The 18,470-nt window shown below is 48.3% G+C and overlaps 1 protein-coding gene across 5 annotated transcripts in view; it reads left to right on the top strand.

Annotated features, from left to right (window-relative positions):
• The window catches only part of LOC123765293 (uncharacterized protein CG43867), a 1,137,736-nt gene that overhangs the window by 733,224 nt on the left and 386,042 nt on the right, over positions 1-18,470 (top strand). The window lies entirely within an intron of this gene.

Here is an 18,470-nt window from a genome sequence, read left to right as displayed (position 1 = left end):
TTTTTTTTTTTTTATTCTGCGATTCCATGAAAGTTTAGATGGAAAACAGCAGACGAGTAGGAGGAGAGGGATAACAAAAAAAATACAGCAGAACATGTATGTAAAAAATTTAATAAATATATGTAAATAAACTGCCTTTAGCTCTTGGTCTCCGGCTCTGTTTCACACTCTCTTGGTAGCAGTGTGTAGGCCGCGTGGACACGTTGGCATGACAACACATGGAGGTTTGACACTACACTACACTACACTATACACTACACTACACTATTCACTACACTACACAGGTGTAATACTCTGGATCAGACAGTGGGAAGGTGGGTATTGGGGGTAGAGGTGAGTATTTTGATCGTGGAAATAGTGTTCATGTCATGAATACTCATTAAAGGCTATTACAGGCAAAGTATTTTTAGTTCGATTTATTGAAAATGTTGAGGAAATAAGTGCGTGTTTGATATTACAGTAAGAAAAAAAAGTAATACTCATAATTAGATTCTAGTTAATGATATAGGAAGATTCGTCGTGGGGGTCTCATTTGGCACTGTCAAGCGACACTCGTTTCATTGATGACAACCCTGGCCTGCCCATGTTGGGCACGTACCCAATAGCAATAACTGGTAAAAATTGAGTGAGGCTAGCCGAAAACATCTAAAGCTCAATCTCCGACAGGTGCTTGCACTAATAAATATAGCCAAAGCACTCCATATCAAACAATTCCAACCCAATATAATGAGACAGCTTACACCCAGGTACAAGCTATCATCTTTAAGACCAAAGCTGATTATCCAACACACTGTTCCAACCCTTCATCAGGTCATGAGTCGTGATGAATTTCAGAAGGGCAATTTGCCCATTCAACACCCTACTTCACCTCATCCTTCTTGGTTATTTATTCGACTGATCAAGCTAACTAGTGTAGAACAGCCCCGCTCCTGTGCCAGGTAAGTCCACTACGGGCTCACCATAGCCCGTGCTACTTGGAAATTTTTGTTCCAAGTAGCGAATCTCAAACAACAACAACAAGCTAACTTGTATTTCGGGCTCACTATAGCCCGTGCTACCTGGACATTTCGTTCTGAGTTCCTTAATCTAAAGCAAAAACAATAGCTAACTTGTAAAAAAAAAAAAAATGAAGTGTGTAACTTTACAAACTTGTGTGTAATGTTACAGCCCCGCTCCTGTGCCAGGTAAGTCCACTACGGGCTCACCATAGCCCGTGCTACTTGCCCCGCTCCTGTGCCAGGTAAGTCCACTACGGGCTCACCATAGCCCGTGCTACTTGCCCCGCTCCTGTGCCAGGTAAGTCCACTACGGGCTCACCATAGCCCGTGCTACTTGCCCCGCTCCTGTGCCAGGTAAGTCCACTACGGGCTCACCATAGCCCGTGCTACTTGGCCCGCTCCTGTGCCAGGTAAGTCCACTACGGGCTCACCATAGCCCGGGCTACTTGCCCCGCTCCTGTGCCAGGTAAGTCCACTACGGGCTCACCATAGCCCGTGCTACTTGCCCCGCTCCTGTGCCAGGTAAGTCCACTACGGGCTCACCATAGCCCGTGCTACTTGCCCCGCTCCTGTGCCAGGTAAGTCCACTACGGGCTCACCATAGCCCGTGCTACTTGCCCCGCTCCTGTGCCAGGTAAGTCCACAACGGGCTCACCATAGCCCGTGCTACTTGCCCCGCTCCTGTGCCAGGTAAGTCCACTACGGGCTCACCATAGCCCGTGCTACTTGCAACTTTTTGTTCCGAGTAGCAAAACCTAAAAACAACAAACTTGTATACACTTTACCGTAACCTTTGAAAATGTTGACAGAGTCAGCGAAACGCACACCATAGAATGAGGTCATATACAATGGCAAAATAAACCATTTCATTTCTTCAGCTCCCTTCCCTAGTGCAGAACATCATAAACACACAAATATATATTCAAACTTTCATAGATATATCTACTGACATTCCATTTATTTCTTACAGGTAAGGTTCCTGGCAGTAAGAGGAAGCAAGATCGACTGCTGTAGCGGCCACGCAAGTACCCGCCGCACACAGGTATCCAAGTCCTTGTTGACGATATCGTGTCGTCCAGCAGCTGTTGTCTAAGCTGGATCAGAATTCACACGGCCGTGTCTGTTGACCGGGTGGAACACGCAGCCACTCACACAAAAACAGGACAAACAACGGCAGCGTTTGGGATTCCAGTGACCAATTAGATGGCTCCCAGGCGGTGCCAATTAGCGAGTGACTCGGGGTATAATTCTCTGTATCTCCAGTCAAAAGGTTTAATTAAACGGAAAAAAACATCTGATTTTAATAGCTTGACTGAGAAGGGAAGTTAATATATAATTGTTTTTAATCATCATCGTCAATTAAAAATTGGGTGTCTTTATTTTGTCTTTAGTTTTACACTTGACTAAAGCGACGAGGGTGTTTGAAGATCTGTAATTGGGGGCTCTGAAGGATTGAGTCTCGTGGCGGATGTAATTGGGGCAATGTTTACATCCTTGGCGGATGTGATCGGGAAGCCTGGTAGTAATTACATCCATCTGGATTTACTCTTAGTAACTTTATCATACACGGCGATTGGGGGAAGGGGGGGGGGGGTTAGTGTTGACATTCAAGGATGATGAGTTGCTCCTGATTGTGCTAAAGTTGCTCCTGATTGTGCTAAAGTTGCTCCTGATTGTGCTAAAGTTGCTCCTGATTGTGCTAAAGTTGCTCCTGATTGTGCTAAAGTTGCTCCTGATTGTGCTAAAGTTGCTCCTGATTGTGCTAGTTGCACCTGATTGTGCTAAAGTTGCTCCTGATTGTGCTAAAGTTATCCTTGATTGTGCTAAAGTTGCTCCTGATTGTGCTAACACTCGACGTATTGATGATTGTAAATGTTATTACATTCATTTCGGATGCGAACAGAGATCCAGGTATTGCTTGACACCCGATTTGTAAGCAAGATTGTGACACTTGTGGTGTTTACACCTGCTGGTGGATGTGATCAGAGGTCCAGTACATTGTTTATACCAGGATTGTCTGCTATCGGAGCGGCAGGTGTAGTTACCCGTTGTAAGATGATCCTGTGTTGACATGTGTCGCAGATATGATCTTGCTGTTGGCACACGAAGGGGGTGAATTTGGAACTTTGAGAGTGTTTGCACATTTGGCAGGTGTGTGTGTTTGTATTTCGCAGCATTGTTTGTACGTGTAGTGGATGTACACGGGGCTCCGGAAGGTGTTTATAACGTTATATGCGATCGTTGTTCATGGTATAGATTTTAGTGCGTGGTGGATGTGATCGTAGTTCCAGATGCTGTTTACGCTGGCGACGGATGCGATCCTGGCTCGCAGACGTGCTATTACACCCGGCGGATGCGATCGTGGCTCGCAGACGTCCTTATACACCCGGCGGATGTGATCGTGGCTCGCAGACGTGCTGTTACACCCGGCGGATGCGATCGTGGCTCGCAGACGTCCTTATATACCCGGCGGATGTTATCGTGGCTCGCAGACATGCCTTTACACCCGGCGGATGTTATCGTGGCTCGCAGACGTGCCTTTACACCCGGCGGATGTTATCGTGGCTCGCAGACGTGCCTTTACACCCGGCGGATGTTATCGTGGCTCGCAGACGTGCCTTTACACCCGGCGGATGCGATCGTGATTCGTGGAATCGTATTAAATCAGCGACGGATGAGAGAAGCTGCAGCCTCCGGTCCTGGGAAAGAGAGACGTCGTGTCTGTGATTGTTTTTCCTTGCCAGTATCGCCTAATGAATCCACACACCTCAGTTTCCAATGAATAAATTTGCTTCTCTGATAAGAACGGTTTTCCCGCCAGTCACCGAACGGAGAAATGGAACACTCGTCCGAAGCCAATACTTGTGTTTTTATCTATTTTCTCTATCTCTCATTTGGAGGGAGCGGTTGTGAACGTGGTGAGGGGTGGGGGAGGGAGGGTGGAAAGGGGGGGGGGGTTTGCTGGGCTAGTTGTGCTTGCGGGGGTTGAGCTTCGGTTCTTTGGTCCCGCCTCTCAATTGTCAATCAACTGGTGGACAGGTTGGGTGATGCTACGTGTCCTTCCTGTATCACATCTCTTTTGTTGCCCTTTATTTCACCATCAGAATTAATGGTTATAGGCATAGTCGTCAGCCATGCTGAGACAGTCGTCAGCCATGCTGAGACAGTCGTCAGCCATGCTGAGACAGTCGTCAGCCATGCTGAGACAGTCGTCAGCCATGCTGAGACAGTCGTCAGCCATGCTGAGACAGTCGTCAGCCATGCTGAGACAGTCGTCAGCCATGCTGAGACAGTCGTCAGCCATGCTGAGACAGTCGTCAGCCATGCTGAGACAGTCGTCAGCCATGCTGAGACAGTCGTCAGCCATGCTGAGACAGTCGTCAGCCATGCTGAGACAGTCGTCAGCCATGCTGAGACAGTCGTCAGCCATGCTGAGACAGTCGTCAGCCATGCTGAGACAGTCGTCAGCCATGCTGAGACAGTCGTCAGCCATGCTGAGACAGTCGTCAGCCATGCTGAGACAGTCGTCAGCCATGCTGAGACAGTCACCAGCTACTCTAAGACAGTAGCCAAGCTCTCGGAAGTCAAGTCTGGCCCAGGACATCACGTTCCTCACACGCATATACACAGCAAATCCTTCTCCTGGTCCGTATTCTCCCTCTCTTCTCTCCCTCTCTTCCCTCCCTCTCTCCTCTCCCTCTCTTCTCTCCCTCACTCCCCCCCCCCCCCTCCTCCGCCGAGTGCTTCTGCGGCCAGGGTGATGAATGCTCCAATGGCGGCCTGGTCCAGCCGTCATTTTCAGCCGCGCTATTAATTATTACAAGTCGCTAAAGATCGGTGATGTCGTGGGGGGTTGTAGTTGGGGGAGGAGGTTGTGGTTGTTCTGTTGTCCTTGTGTGGTGGTTGCAATGTAGTTGCGGTTATAGATACAATTACTTTAAGAGTAGTTGGTATCTTTGAGCCAGCTGTTTTTATAGATATTGGTACAAAATGCCCATTTAGTCCTCCTCAAAATCCATTCACGAAAGGGAAAAGAAGTTTGCAAGTGTAATGTTGTGATAAGTGAATGGGGGGGGGGGGTAGACGGGTGTTCAGGGAGATGTTTATCATCAGTAAACACGAGGGCTACTGACAGGAGAGCTGGGGGGGGGGGAGGGGGGAGGGCTCTCCCCCACTCTCTCCCTCTTCCCCCACTCTCCTCTCCCTCTTTATACGCTCTTCCTCCCCCACACACTCCCACACACGCTTACCCTCCTCAACCCTGTTTCTGCTACACTCTCTCTACCTCCTTCACTCTCACTCTTCCCTCTCACTCTTCCCTATTCTCCTTCACTCTCACTGTCTCCTCTCCATCTCTTCCTCCTTTCATTACCTATTCCTTGTGGCAAGTGTTTGGAAGGGTGAACACCGTCTTTAAAAGCTTCACTTACCCACCATAGCGAGGAGAAGATGCACACATTTGTCTTAAAAAATTCTTATAAAATAGTAAATATTTCAGTTATATATATATATATATATATATATATATATATATATATATATATATATATATATATATATATATATATATATATATATATATGTCGTACCTAGTACCCAGAACTCACTTCTCAGCCTACTATTCAAGGCCCGATTTGCCTAATAAGCCAAGTTTTCCTGAATTAATATATTTACTATAATTTTTTTCTTATGAAATGATAAAGCAACCCTTTTCTCTATGTATGAGGTCAATTTTTTATTATTGGAGTTAAAATTAACGTAGATATATGACCGAACCTAACCAACCCTACCTAACCTAACCTAACCTATATTTATATGTAAGGTTAGGTTAGGTAGCCAAAAAAAGCTAGGTTAGGTTAGGTTAGGTAGGTTAGGTAGACGAAAAAACATTAATTCATGAAAACTTGGCTTATTAGGCAAATCGGGCCTTGAATAGTAGGCTGAGAAGTGCGTTCTGGCTATTAGGTACGACATATATATATATATATATATATATATATATATATATATATATATATATATATATATATATATATATATATATATATATATATATATATATATATATATATATAAATTTCTTTCTGTTGACAGACATTTGTAAAATTTAATATCAACTTTGTCACTTAACTTTTATTTAATACAGCCTTCGGGCATGTCAGAAAATTTCATTCAAAACACTATTTCCGTCATTCCCAGCGCTGAAGGTTCTTTCACCGGCTCGCTCAAAGGTCTCCAGATCTAATTTAAATCGTCAAAAATACTTTCAGAAGATCGAATACTTCTTTTTCAATCATCCGACCGACTCGCGAGTATTTGAATATTCTCTCTTGGAGACGTACATCTTGTGAATGCCCCTTTCCAGTATCTCCACCCGCTGTTAGGGGCCTTTTCAGCCGTTCCACGCGATGTTGGGTGCCTTTTTAGCCGTTGCACGCGATGTTGGGTGCCTTTTTAGCCGTTCCACGCGATGTTGGGGGCCTTTTTAGCCGTTGGACGCGATGTTGGGGGCCTTTTTAGCCGTTCCACGCGATGTTGGGTGCCTTTTTAGCCGTTCCACGCGATGTTGGGGGCCTTTTCAGCCGTTCCACGCGATGTTGGGTGCCTTTTTAGCCGTTCCATTCGCTGTTAGGGGCCTTTTTAGCCGTTCCACCCGCTGTTGGGTGCCTTTTTCAGCCGTTCCACGCGATGTTGGGTGCCTTTTTCAGCCGTTCCACGCGATGTTGGGGGCCTTTTTAGCCGTTGCACGCGATGTTGGGGGGCCTTTTTAGCCGTTGCACGCGATGTTGGGGGGCCTTTTTAACTGTTGCACGCGATGTTGGGGGCCTTTTTAGCCGTTGCACGCGATGTTGGGGGCCTTTTTAGCCGTTGCACGCGATGTTGGGGGCCTTTTTAGCCGTTGCACGCGATGTTGGGGGCCTTTTTAGCCGTTGCACGCGATGTTGGGGGCCTTTTCGGTCGGTTGAAATATCCTTCAAGGCTCCTAGGAAGATATCCTTCAAGGTCTCCTCCTAGGAACACCTAGAATCTCTGGACCTTGATACAGTGATCTCTGGACGCTGCTCCGAGCACTCTTGGGAGCCCGTGATTGTGGTTGTCAATGATTGTGGTAGTGCGTGATTGTGGTTATTCAGGGGTAATAATAAGTGATTGGTAGCAACCCGTTCTCGCAAATTCGTAAAGTCAATATTGACTTATTAACTACGTGCATAGGTGATATACTAAACATAATAGATACCCTTAAAAAGATTCATAGAAAACACCGACCTTACCTAACCTTGTTAGTATCTTAAGATAAGCATCTTATTGCTTCGTAATTACAATTATTACTTAACCTATACCTATTATAGGTTGGGTAATAATTTTAATTACGAAGCAATAAGATGCTTATCTTAACATACTAAGTAGGTTAGGTAAGGTCGGTGTTTTCTATGAAGCTTTTCAAGGGAAACTATTATGTTAAGTATGTCACCTATGCACATATTTAATAAGTCAATATTGACTTATTAAATTTGCGAGAACGGGTTGTTGGTAGGCAGGGGTGATTGTGGTAGGCAGGGTGATTGTGGAAGCGATTGTAATAGCCAAGGGTGATTGTGGTAGCCACGGGTGATTGTGGTAGCCAGGGGTGATTGTGGTAGAGTGATTGCACCTACAAATTTAACCATTAAATCTCTTAATGTCCCCATATAATGGCTTTATTTAATCTACGCTTGCCATTTCACCTGACCATTTGGGAGGGTAAAAAAATTCAGTGAATCCTTGAAAGGTTTTTACCTCTGTCTCTGTTTAGTTTTGGAAGGTTTTTAATATTTGTTGGTAAACAAATATTTGTTTACCTATATTTTGTAAACCTGTTTTGTAAATGTATTTTTATTTTGCAAATTTTGTATTTACAAAATTTATTGTAAATCTGGGGGGATGTTCATCCAATCTTGAGATGATTTCGGGGCTTTTTAGTGTCCCCGCGGCCCGGTCCTCGACCAGGCCTCCACCCTCAGGAAGCAGCCCGTGACAGCTGACTAACACCCAGGTACCTATTTTACTGCTAGGTAACAGAGGCATCAATTAGGCTGGACGGTAGAGCGACGGACTCGCTTCATGCAGGTCGGCGTTCAATCCCCGACCGTCCACAAGTGGTTGGGCACCATTCCTTTCCCCCGTCCCATCCCAAAATCCTTATCCTGACCCCTTGCCTGTAGCATAGGTTAGTACATCAAAACATGTTTAATATATGTGTAATTAGTGGTCCTGGCTACTACACGTGTTCACTACTGTACAGTCAGGTGTTTGTTAAACATCTGCCTGTAAGTGCTCTCTCTCCCATGTTCTCTCCCATGTTCTCTCCCATCATTCCCTTCCTCTGGTCTCTCGTTCCCTCCCTCCAAAGACTTTCCTATATTTTTCCCGTCTTCCCCCCTCCCACGGTGCTGTGGGAGGGGGTCCCACGGTGCTGTGGGAGGGGGTCCCACGGTGCTGTGGGAGGGGGTGGGAGCCAGACTGAGAGTGTCTCGCTTCTTTAGTCTCAGTCTTCTATATTTCCGCCCTTATCAACGGGTATATATAACTTGCCGCCCTGACGCTCTTCTTGCTCCTACGCCTCCCACACGCACGCACCTCTCACACGCACGCACGCCTCCCACACGCACGCACACGCCTCCCACACGCACGCACACGCCTCACACGCACGCACACGCCTCACACGCACGCACACGCCTCACACGCACGCACACGCCTCACACGCACGCACACGCCTCACACGCACGCACACGCCTCACACGCACGCACACGCCTCACACGCACGCACACGCCTCACACGCACGCACACGCCTCACACGCACGCACACGCCTCACACGCACGCACACGCCTCACACGCACGCACACGCCTCACACGCACGCACACGCCTCACACGCACGCACACGCCTCACACGCACGCACACGCCTCACACGCACGCACACGCCTCACACGCACGCACACGCCTCGCACACGCCTCGCACACGCCTCGCACACGCCTCGCACACGCCTCGCACACGCCTCGCACAAGCCTCACACACGCCTCGCACAAGCCTCACACACGCCTCACACACACGCCTCACACACACGCCTCACACACACGCCTCACACACACGCCTCACACACACGCCTCACACACACGCCTCACACACACGCCTCACACACACGCCTCACACACACGCCTCACACACACGCCTCACACACACGCCTCACACACGCCTCACACACACGCCTCACACACGCCTCTCACACGCCCACACACGCCTCTCACACGCCCACACACGCCTCACACACGCCTCACCACGGGCGTGACAGTTGATGTGGGTGTGAGTGAGGGAGGGAGGCTGGCCGCCGGGATCGATTAGACAAGATTGGTATGAGAGAAATAATGCGATGACCCCCATCCCCCTACCCACGAGGATCGCCGCGAGGGCGGAGGTGATTGGGCATGACGAGTTACGAACGTGACATGTCACGCATGACAGGATGATGATTGGCGTATGATAGGTGGTAATCATGTCAAGTGCCTAACAGGCTCAACCTTTCACCACTTGAATTACCGCCATGATTCAATAATTTTTTTTTTTTGTTTTTTTTTTTGTTTTTCTCCTATCGCGCTCCTGTCAACTATATATTATGCATTTTTCATCCAACTGTTGGTGCTGGCGGTTGGCGTAGCGTGACGTAGCAAGTCGGGAGCCGGTGGCTGAGCGGACAGAGCACTGGACGCGTGATCCTGTGGTCCCGGGTTCGATCCCGGGCGCCGGCAGAGTTTCTTTCACCATGATGCCCCTGTTACCTAGCAGTAAATAGGTACCTGGGTGTTAGTCAGCTGTCACGGGCTGCTTCCTGGGGGTGGAGGCCTGGTCGAGGACCGGGCCGCGGGGACACTAAGCCCCGAAATCATCTCAAGATGACCTCAAGAAGTAGCGCTTGACAGTAACACTGAAGCAGGTCTCGCACTAGCCTGCCCAACCTGTTCTACCCCAACCTTGCCAGAGATTTGAATTTAACTGCATATTCACTTTTCGGTTCACTTTTGTACTCTTCTTGTGTTCGCTTCTCCTGTGTTTCACTTTTGTGTTCGGTTCTGTGTTTCACTTTTGTGTTCGGTTCTGTGTTTCACTTTTGTGTTCGGTTCTGTGTTTCACTTTTGTGTTCGGTTCTGTGTTTCACTTTTGTGTTCGGTTCTGTGTTTCACTTTTGTGTTCGGTTCTGTGTTTCACTTTTGTGTTCGGTTCTGTGTTTCACTTTTGTGTTCGGTTCTGTGTTTCACTTTTGTGTTCGGTTCTGTGTTTCACTTTTGTGTTCGGTTCTGTGTTTCACTTTTGTGTTCGGTTCTGTGTTTCACTTTTGTGTTCGGTTCTGTGTTTCACTTTTGTGTTCGGTTCTGTGTTTCACTTTTGTGTTCGGTTCTGTGTTTCACTTTTGTGTTCGGTTCTGTGTTTCACTTTTGTGTTCGGTTCTGTGTTACACTTTTGTGTTCGGTTCTGTGTTTCACTTTTGTGTTCGGTTCTCTTGTGTTGTCATTAGCTAGTTTTGATCCCAGATGTTGTCCCAGATGTTAGAAATTATCCCAGATGTTAGAAATTGTCCCACGTGTTAGAAATTGTCTCACGTGTTAGAAATTGTCCCACGTGTTAGAAATTGTCCCACGTGTTAGAAATTGTCCCACGTGTTAGAAATTGTCCCACGTGTTAGAAATTGTCCCACGTGTTAGAAATTGTCCCACGTGTTAGAAATTGTCCCACGTGTTAGAAATTGTCCCACGTGTTAGAAATTGTCCCACGTGTTAGAAATTGTCCCACGTGTTAGAAATAGGCAGTTTTCACATTCTCAGCACACTCCTCTACTCTCACCATGGATGGGACAGAAGCGTCAGTGATAACAGAAACTTCGACACGTGTTATCTAGTTTTCCATGGAATGTGTAGCTGAAAACTGCCATTTTTTGTTTTCTTGCAAGATGAAAGTTCAATCCATTACAAATAAGAATTAGCGCAACGCTGTTGGTAAAACCAAATAAAATTAGAAAATTACCTTTCAGCTGAATTGCTTTTGGGAATCTTTTTTTTGTTTCTCTCCCCCCCCCCCCCCCCCCACACACACACACACACACACACACACACACACACACACACACACACACACACACAGTTTCAGTTGGAGTTCAGTCTATTGTCTTGTATTTTCAGCATCTTCAACCCAGGAATCGTTCAGAAGAGAGAGGAACAATTACCTGTGTGGTTAATGTGTTATTCTCTGACTTTCCTATTTCCTCTTTTTGTATCCTGTTTATCTGGATAGACAGACACGCAGACAGGTGGACAGACAGACAGACGACCTACAAATAGAAAACGCAGTTTGCGCGTCCCTGTGCCTTTATAGTACATGATATTTTGTGCGTTGGGGATTTTGAGGTGAAAATGCGATGTATTATTTGAGAGAAGTTGGACAGAGGCTGACAGACAACAGAGACAGACAACAGAGGCTGACAGACAACAGAGGCTGACAGACAACAGAGGCTGACAGACAACAGAGGCTGACAGACAACAGAGACAGACAACAGAGGCTGACAGACAACAGAGACAGACAACAGAGGCTGACAGACAACAGAGACAGACAACAGAGGCTGACAGACAACAGAGACAGACAACAGAGGCTGACAGACAACAGAGACAGACAACAGAGGCTGACAGACAACAGAGACAGACAACAGAGGCTGACAGACAACAGAGACAGACAACAGAGGCTGACAGATAACAGAGGCTGACAGACAACAGAGGCTGACAGACAACAGAGGCTGACAGAAATAAACAATAAACCAACGACATAGAACAGTTTCACATAACGAACAAGGAAACGACCCACGACCTCTTAACAGGCAATCCAAGAGCCTCAAAGCACCGAGTCGGCGAACTTGTTAGGACCACTGAACAGGGAAGACACTTGTACAAGTCTTAGAGAACGTTCCAAGTATTACAAGAGCCAGTAGTCGAACACTTGTACCAGGACAGGTGTGTTCCTACACCTGTCTCTCCCCCCGACCCCCCCGTCTCAGCCCCCCCTGTCTCAGCCCCCCTGTCTCAGCCCCCCCTGTCTCAGCCCCCCCGTCTCAGCCCCCCAGGACAGGTGTGTTCCTACACCTGTCTCTCCCCCCGACCCCCCCCGTCTCAGCCCCCCCTGTCTCAGCCCCCCCGTCTCAGCCCCCCAGGACAGGTGTGTTCCTACACCTGTCTCTCCCCCCGACCCCCCCCGTCTCAGCCCCCCCTGTCTCAGCCCCCCCTGTCTCAGCCCCCCCTGTCTCAGCCCCCCCTGTCTCAGCCCCCCCTGTCTCAGCCCCCCTGTCTCAGCCCCCCCCGTCTCAGCCCCCCCCCCCCCGTCTCTTGGATAACACCGCGAAAATGCAAAGAGGAAACGTATTTTTAAATCTGCTGATAAATTTAAGCGTGCGGGCGTGGAACAGCGCCATCTGTGGAACAAATGAAAAATGTTGTGTTGCGTGGCGCCCCCCCCCCCCTCCCACCCCCCACCCCTACAGCCCCCCATTCCCCCCCTTCCCCTCTACCCTTCAACCCCCTCCCCCCTACCCTTCAACCCCTCTTCCCTACCCTTCAGCGCCCCCCCCCCCTACCCTTCAGCGGCCACATTCTTCAAATTAAAGAGGGAACATCTCGTCTACTTTAGATTACTGGAGCCCTGTTCTTCCCCGACGGAACTGTTTTGGCTTTGTTACTCTTAGTTTGAATGTCAGTCATACTGGTTATTGGCACAAGTGGAGGTTATCTTGAGGTTATCTTGAGATTTCGGGGCATAGCGTCCCTGCGGCCCGGTCCTCGACCAGGCCTCCTTTTTGTTACACATCCCCTAGGAAGCAGCCCGTAGCAGCTGTCTTAACTCCCAGGTACCTATTTACTGCTAGGTAACAGGGGGCATCAGGGTGAATGACACATTTTGCCCATTTGTCTCCGCCTCCACCGGGGATCGAACCCGGAACGTCAGACACTGATGGAGGGTAGAGGTGACACAGGTTGCGAACGGAATGCACGCAACCCCCCGTCCTCCCCCCTTTCCTTCCCCTTTCCTTCCCCTCTCCCCCTTCCCCTCTCCCCCTTCCCCTCTCCCCCTTCCCCTACCTCCTCCTCCCCTCCCCACCTGAAGGGGAAGAGTCTCACTGCGGCCTTAAAATGGACACCTTTTTTCCGCTACATTGTTGGCGAAATTGGTTTCTTAACAAGGCTGTGAGTTTTTGCGACGCGGTCGTTAGCTGGTAGTTACAGTCGTCAGGTGGTAGTTACAGTCGTCAGGTGGTAGTTACAGTCGTCAGGTGGTAGTTACAGTCGTCAGGTGGTGGTTACAGTCGTCAGGTGGTGGTTACAGTCGTCAGGTGGTGGTTACAGTCGTCAGGTGGTGGTTACAGTCGTCAGGTGGTGGTTACAGTCGTCAGGTGGTGGTTACAGTCGTCAGGTGGTGGTTACAGTCGTCAGGTGGTGGTTACAGTCGTCAGGTGGTGGTTACAGTCGTCAGGTGGTAGTTACAGTCGTCAGGTGGTGGTTACAGTCGTCAGGTGGTAGTTACAGTCGCCAGGTGGTAGTTAGTCATCAGGTGGTGGTTACAGTCATCAGGTGGTGGTTACAGTCGTCAGGTGGTGGTTACAGTCGTCAGGTGGTGGTTACAGTCGTCAGGTGGTGGTTACAGTCGTCAGGTGGTGGTTACAGTCGTCACGTGGTGGTTACAGTCGTCAGGTGGTGGTTACAGTCGTCAGGTGGTAGTTACAGTCGCCAGGTGGTGGTTACAGTCGTCAGGTGGTGGTTACAGTCGTCAGGTGGTGGTTACAGTCGTCAGGTGGTGGTTACAGTCGTCAGGTGGTGGTTACAGTCGTCAGGTGGTGGTTACAGTCGTCAGGTGGTGGTTACAGTCGTCAGGTGGTGGTTACAGTCGTCAGGTGGTGGTTCCAGTCGTCAGGCGATAGTTACAGTCGACAGGTGGTAGTTACAGTAACATCAATACAACACTGGGGGGCAGAGGGTGGGAACGGAGCCGCTTGGGGACTCAAAAGGGTTTAATTAATATTCTCCGAGAGAACGCCTTGGGCGAGGGAGGGGAGGGGGGTAGGGGGGAGGGGGGGAAGATTCCTTCTGAAGAATCTCCTCGTTTATTAGACCTAAAACCGCGGGGTTAAACCCTCGTCTGATTTCGCATGTAATTGTATAGCTGTGGTGAACAGTTGGGCCAAAGTTATTTCTGTGCAAGGTTAAGAATACAATTAAATTTCACCGTCTTCCATAAGGGGGAGGGGAGGGGTCGTTAGAGGGAGGGGGGGTCGTTAGAGGGAGGGGTCGTTAGAGGGAGGGGGGGTCGTTAGAGGGAGGGGGGTCGTTAGAGGGAGGGGGGTCGTTAGAGGGAGGGGGGGTCGTTAGAGGGAGGGGGGTCGTTAGAGGGAGGGGGGTCGTTAGAGGGAGGGGGGGGTCGTTAGAGGGAGGGGGGTCGTTAGAGGGAGGGGGGGTCGTTAGAGGGAGGGGGGGGTCGTTAGAGGGAGGGGGGTCGTTAGAGGGAGGGGGGGTCGTTAGAGGGAGGGGGGGGGGTCGTTAGAGGGAGGGGGGGGGTCGTTAGAGGGAGGGGGGGGTCGTTAGAGGGAGGGGGGTCGTTAGAGGGAGGGGGGGTCGTTAGAGGGAGGGGGAGGGGGTGCCTATGGCACCCCTCCTTTTTAGCAGAGGTGCCATAGGCACAATCAGAGAACACTGTATAAACATCAGAGGTCCGCGGTTGTTCAACACCCTCCCAGCGAGTGTAACAAATATTGCCGGAACAACCGTGGACATCTTCAAGAAAAAAGTAGTTAGTTTTCTTCAAGAAGTGCCGGACCAACCGGGCTGTGGTGGGGGGTATGTGGGCCTGCGTGCCGCTCCGAGCAACAGCCTGGTGGATCAAACTCTCACAAGTCAAGCCTGGCCTCGGGCCGGGCTTGGGGAGTAGAAGAACTCCCAGAACCCCATCAAGCAAGGCCTAGATTAGGTTTGAGTTAGGTATTCTTATCACTGGTAGAGTATGCTGCTAGCTTCTTCTATCTAGGAAGGCAGTTACCTTTCCTACCTAGGAAGGCAGCTCTCTCTCTCCTACCTAGGAAGGTAGCCAGGATGCCCCCTGGTGCCGGAAGCTCGTCCAGATCTCTGCCAGCACCCGCAGTCCTGTTGTTGAATGCTTAGTGCCGCCCACTATAGTCTAACAGATCTCTGACCTTGTACATAAAGGACAGAAGAAATATGTGTTGGTAATCTATCTATCCAATGGGGGATAGATAAGGGGAGATGGAGTTGACTCTAGGGCTAAAGGTAAGGAAGGGGGGCGAGCCCAACATTACCGGCCGCAAGCCACAACAGTTTTCTCGTACACCCCCTCCCCCCTCATCTGACGTTCCAGTAATTGCTGTCTTCGGGATGTATGTATTTTTCATACACATTTGCATGAGTTTTACCAAATTATAATGAACAAGAGCTAATGGACACGAAGTATGATAACAGTATGATAACAGGATGATGAATTTGTATATGATGTTAATGTGTGGGTACCCCCCAAATGTGTCATATATATACCCAGGAAACCATTAGAACATAAGATTAATGGAGCAGCAAGAACCCTATTTATTCCCTATTATTTTATATACGAGGCAGCTCCCTCTTCCATCCATTCCCAAACTAATTCATCGTGTTCTTAGGTAAGAACCTGTAAGTTCCTGTTTGATTGTTGGTGCTCGTGGCCGGCACGGCCCGGGGCGCCTGGCACTCCCCGGGGCGCCTGGCACTCCCCGGGGCGCCTGGCACTCCCTGCCAGTTCAAGATCTGTGGCTACATGTGGCGAAGTAGGGTAATTATTAGGAGGAAGGGTCATTTGTTCGACTATATAACACTAGTACTCGCCGGTTACATTGTCGACGCGTTGATGTGTCGTAGATTCGACTCCCCGACCAAAAGCTGGGGTTTCGGGCCCAGTTTATGACGTTTTTTCTAACTTGTATTCGATTTCCATTGGTTGGTCTGAAACTGCTGAATTTCAGACCAGGTCGTTTTTGAACGTTTTAGAACAAAAACGTTTTTGTCATTTGTTTTATGTACTTCAGTACATAATGTACTTAACATTCTTATGTACTGAGAAGTATACTGAGAGTAAATGAAAAAATCCACACGGGACGTGACGAGGATTCGAACCTGCGTCCGAGAGCATCCCAGACGCTGCCTTAATCGACTGAGCTACGACATAGTCAAAAGGAGTTGAAACCGAAGTTTTACTGGATCCTGCAGCCTCTCCGAGGCACAAACCAGGGTTTTACACAACTCCACCCTGCACTCCAGCTATGTCAATAGGCCGTTCTCCCTCTTCGCCCTTATTTCATTACACACAAAAATCACAATTGCGTGATGCATCAAATGAACAAATCCACAAGGGCAAGTATACTCTCAGTATACTGAGAGTATACTGCAAGTATACTGTTGGCCTCGTTGATATAGCCTCCTTATAAAGTAAGATAGTATTCTTATTGGTGTGATGCCTTGAATGTAGGCAAATATGAGAAGTATATTTGTGGTGAATCTAACATTTTTTTCTAGTTTTAATATTTGTGGTTCTAGTATGGGTACCACTTTGTGTGTTATATCTTGTCTAGTATACGACCGTGTATACTAGACAAGGTCGTATACTAGACAAGATATACGTATATAAGTATATCTTGTCGTATATATGACGAGAAATATTTAGGTCGAGCCTTAATATTTCTAGCCCTTCGTCTTCTCTTTCTAGTGCTTAAATATCATTGGTTGTGGCTGTTTCCCTCGTGGCTTCTGTGGTGTCTATTTGGCTTTTTAGTCTCCTGGTTCCTCGTATATTAAATAGTCTCCGTGGTGTAGTGGTAAGACACTCGCCTGGCGTTCCGCGAGCGCTATGTCATGGGTTCGTATCCTGGCCGGGGAGGATTTACTGGGCGCAATTCCTTAACTGTAGCCTCTGTTTAACGCAACAGTAAAATGTGTACTTGGATGAAAAAAACGATTCTTCGCGGCGGGGATCGTATTCCAGGGACCTGCCCGAAACGCTACGCGTACTAGTGGCTGTACAAGAATGTAACAACTCTTGTATATATCTCAAAAAAAAAAAAAAAAAATACTGGACAGTCTCTGGCATAGCATTCTCTTTTATTTATATTGTGTGAAAGTTCAGTGAACTTTTACACAATTCTGGGTGGAAAATGTGTAACTTTTTGAATGGCATTTACCTGTATTTAAAACAGCTTTACAGTTCGTTATGTGATCAAAACTGCATGTTCGGTTTTTCTTCCTTAATTACAGCCCATATTTGGATACACCTTGAGGCTACCTTAAGGCGTTCTGAGAATCCATGCCCTCATAACTCACTCTCCGACTAGGTTTCCTGGTTGCTGGTCTGATTAACCAGGCTGTTAGACGCTGCTGCTTGCATTCTGACATGGAAACTACAGCACGGTTGATCTGGTATCCTTTCGATATCTCGCCAGATTCCAATTTCGTGTTTTGTTTCTGTTCAAAATGCGAGAATATCGATATACTCTGCATACTCTATGTATTGAGTATGTATTACATACTGTATAGTATGTAACATAATAGAAGTGGGGCTCATTGATTGTTTCAAGTGTAGGTTAGACATATATGAATGAGATTGGGTGGATATAAATAGGAGCTGCCTCGTATGGGGCAATAGGCCTTCTACAGTTATTTTCATTCTTATGTATAACGAGAACACGTTGGACATGTATAAATATACAGAGACTTAGACAATAGCGGCGATAATCACCAGTTATTCAGAAAAATCCATCCCCCCCCCCCAACCTTGCATCTCGCTTCTTCCATCTGTCTCCTTATCTTTCCCTCCCTGTTAAACCCCTTTCTCAGTCTCTCTCCCTCACCTTCCCTACCGTGAGTGCAGCTGGGGAGGAGTGTGGCCGAGCGGGCGCCTCAAGAAACCCAACAAGAGGCTGTTAAGGTTAATGACCCGACGGGCTGTACGGAGTGTGGCAGGCGGCTCATCCCGGGGAAGTACACGCTGCCCTAAACGACCTACATTATTCTTCCCGGTGATTCTTGCCTTGTTTTGAGATCCTCTGTGGGCGGTGTGACCGCTTTGGGATCAGTGTGAGCGCTGGGAACCACTAGCGTCCAGGTTCTTGACTCGCTAGAAGTTGCTTGCGATGCTCTTGAACTATTAGGATAATGAGGTTCTTGAACCTCAAACCTGGTGTTCAAGAGGCCCGTGCTCATAAAGGCTCAAAAGTCCATTCCATGCACCCGCCAAACCCCGTGTTGATGAACGAAAACCGGTTTCACACACACACACAACTAATGACGTTCGAACACATCCGAAACAACTGACGACTTTTGTTCGAACCACAACGCTGTAAATGCTTCACCCACGTACTACAAATAATCGCCAA

This window comes from Procambarus clarkii, chromosome 33 (assembly GCF_040958095.1).
Source record: "Procambarus clarkii isolate CNS0578487 chromosome 33, FALCON_Pclarkii_2.0, whole genome shotgun sequence".
In the NCBI taxonomy this organism is placed as follows: Eukaryota; Metazoa; Arthropoda; class Malacostraca; order Decapoda; family Cambaridae; genus Procambarus; species Procambarus clarkii.
This window is presented reverse-complemented; position numbering and strand designations above follow the sequence as displayed.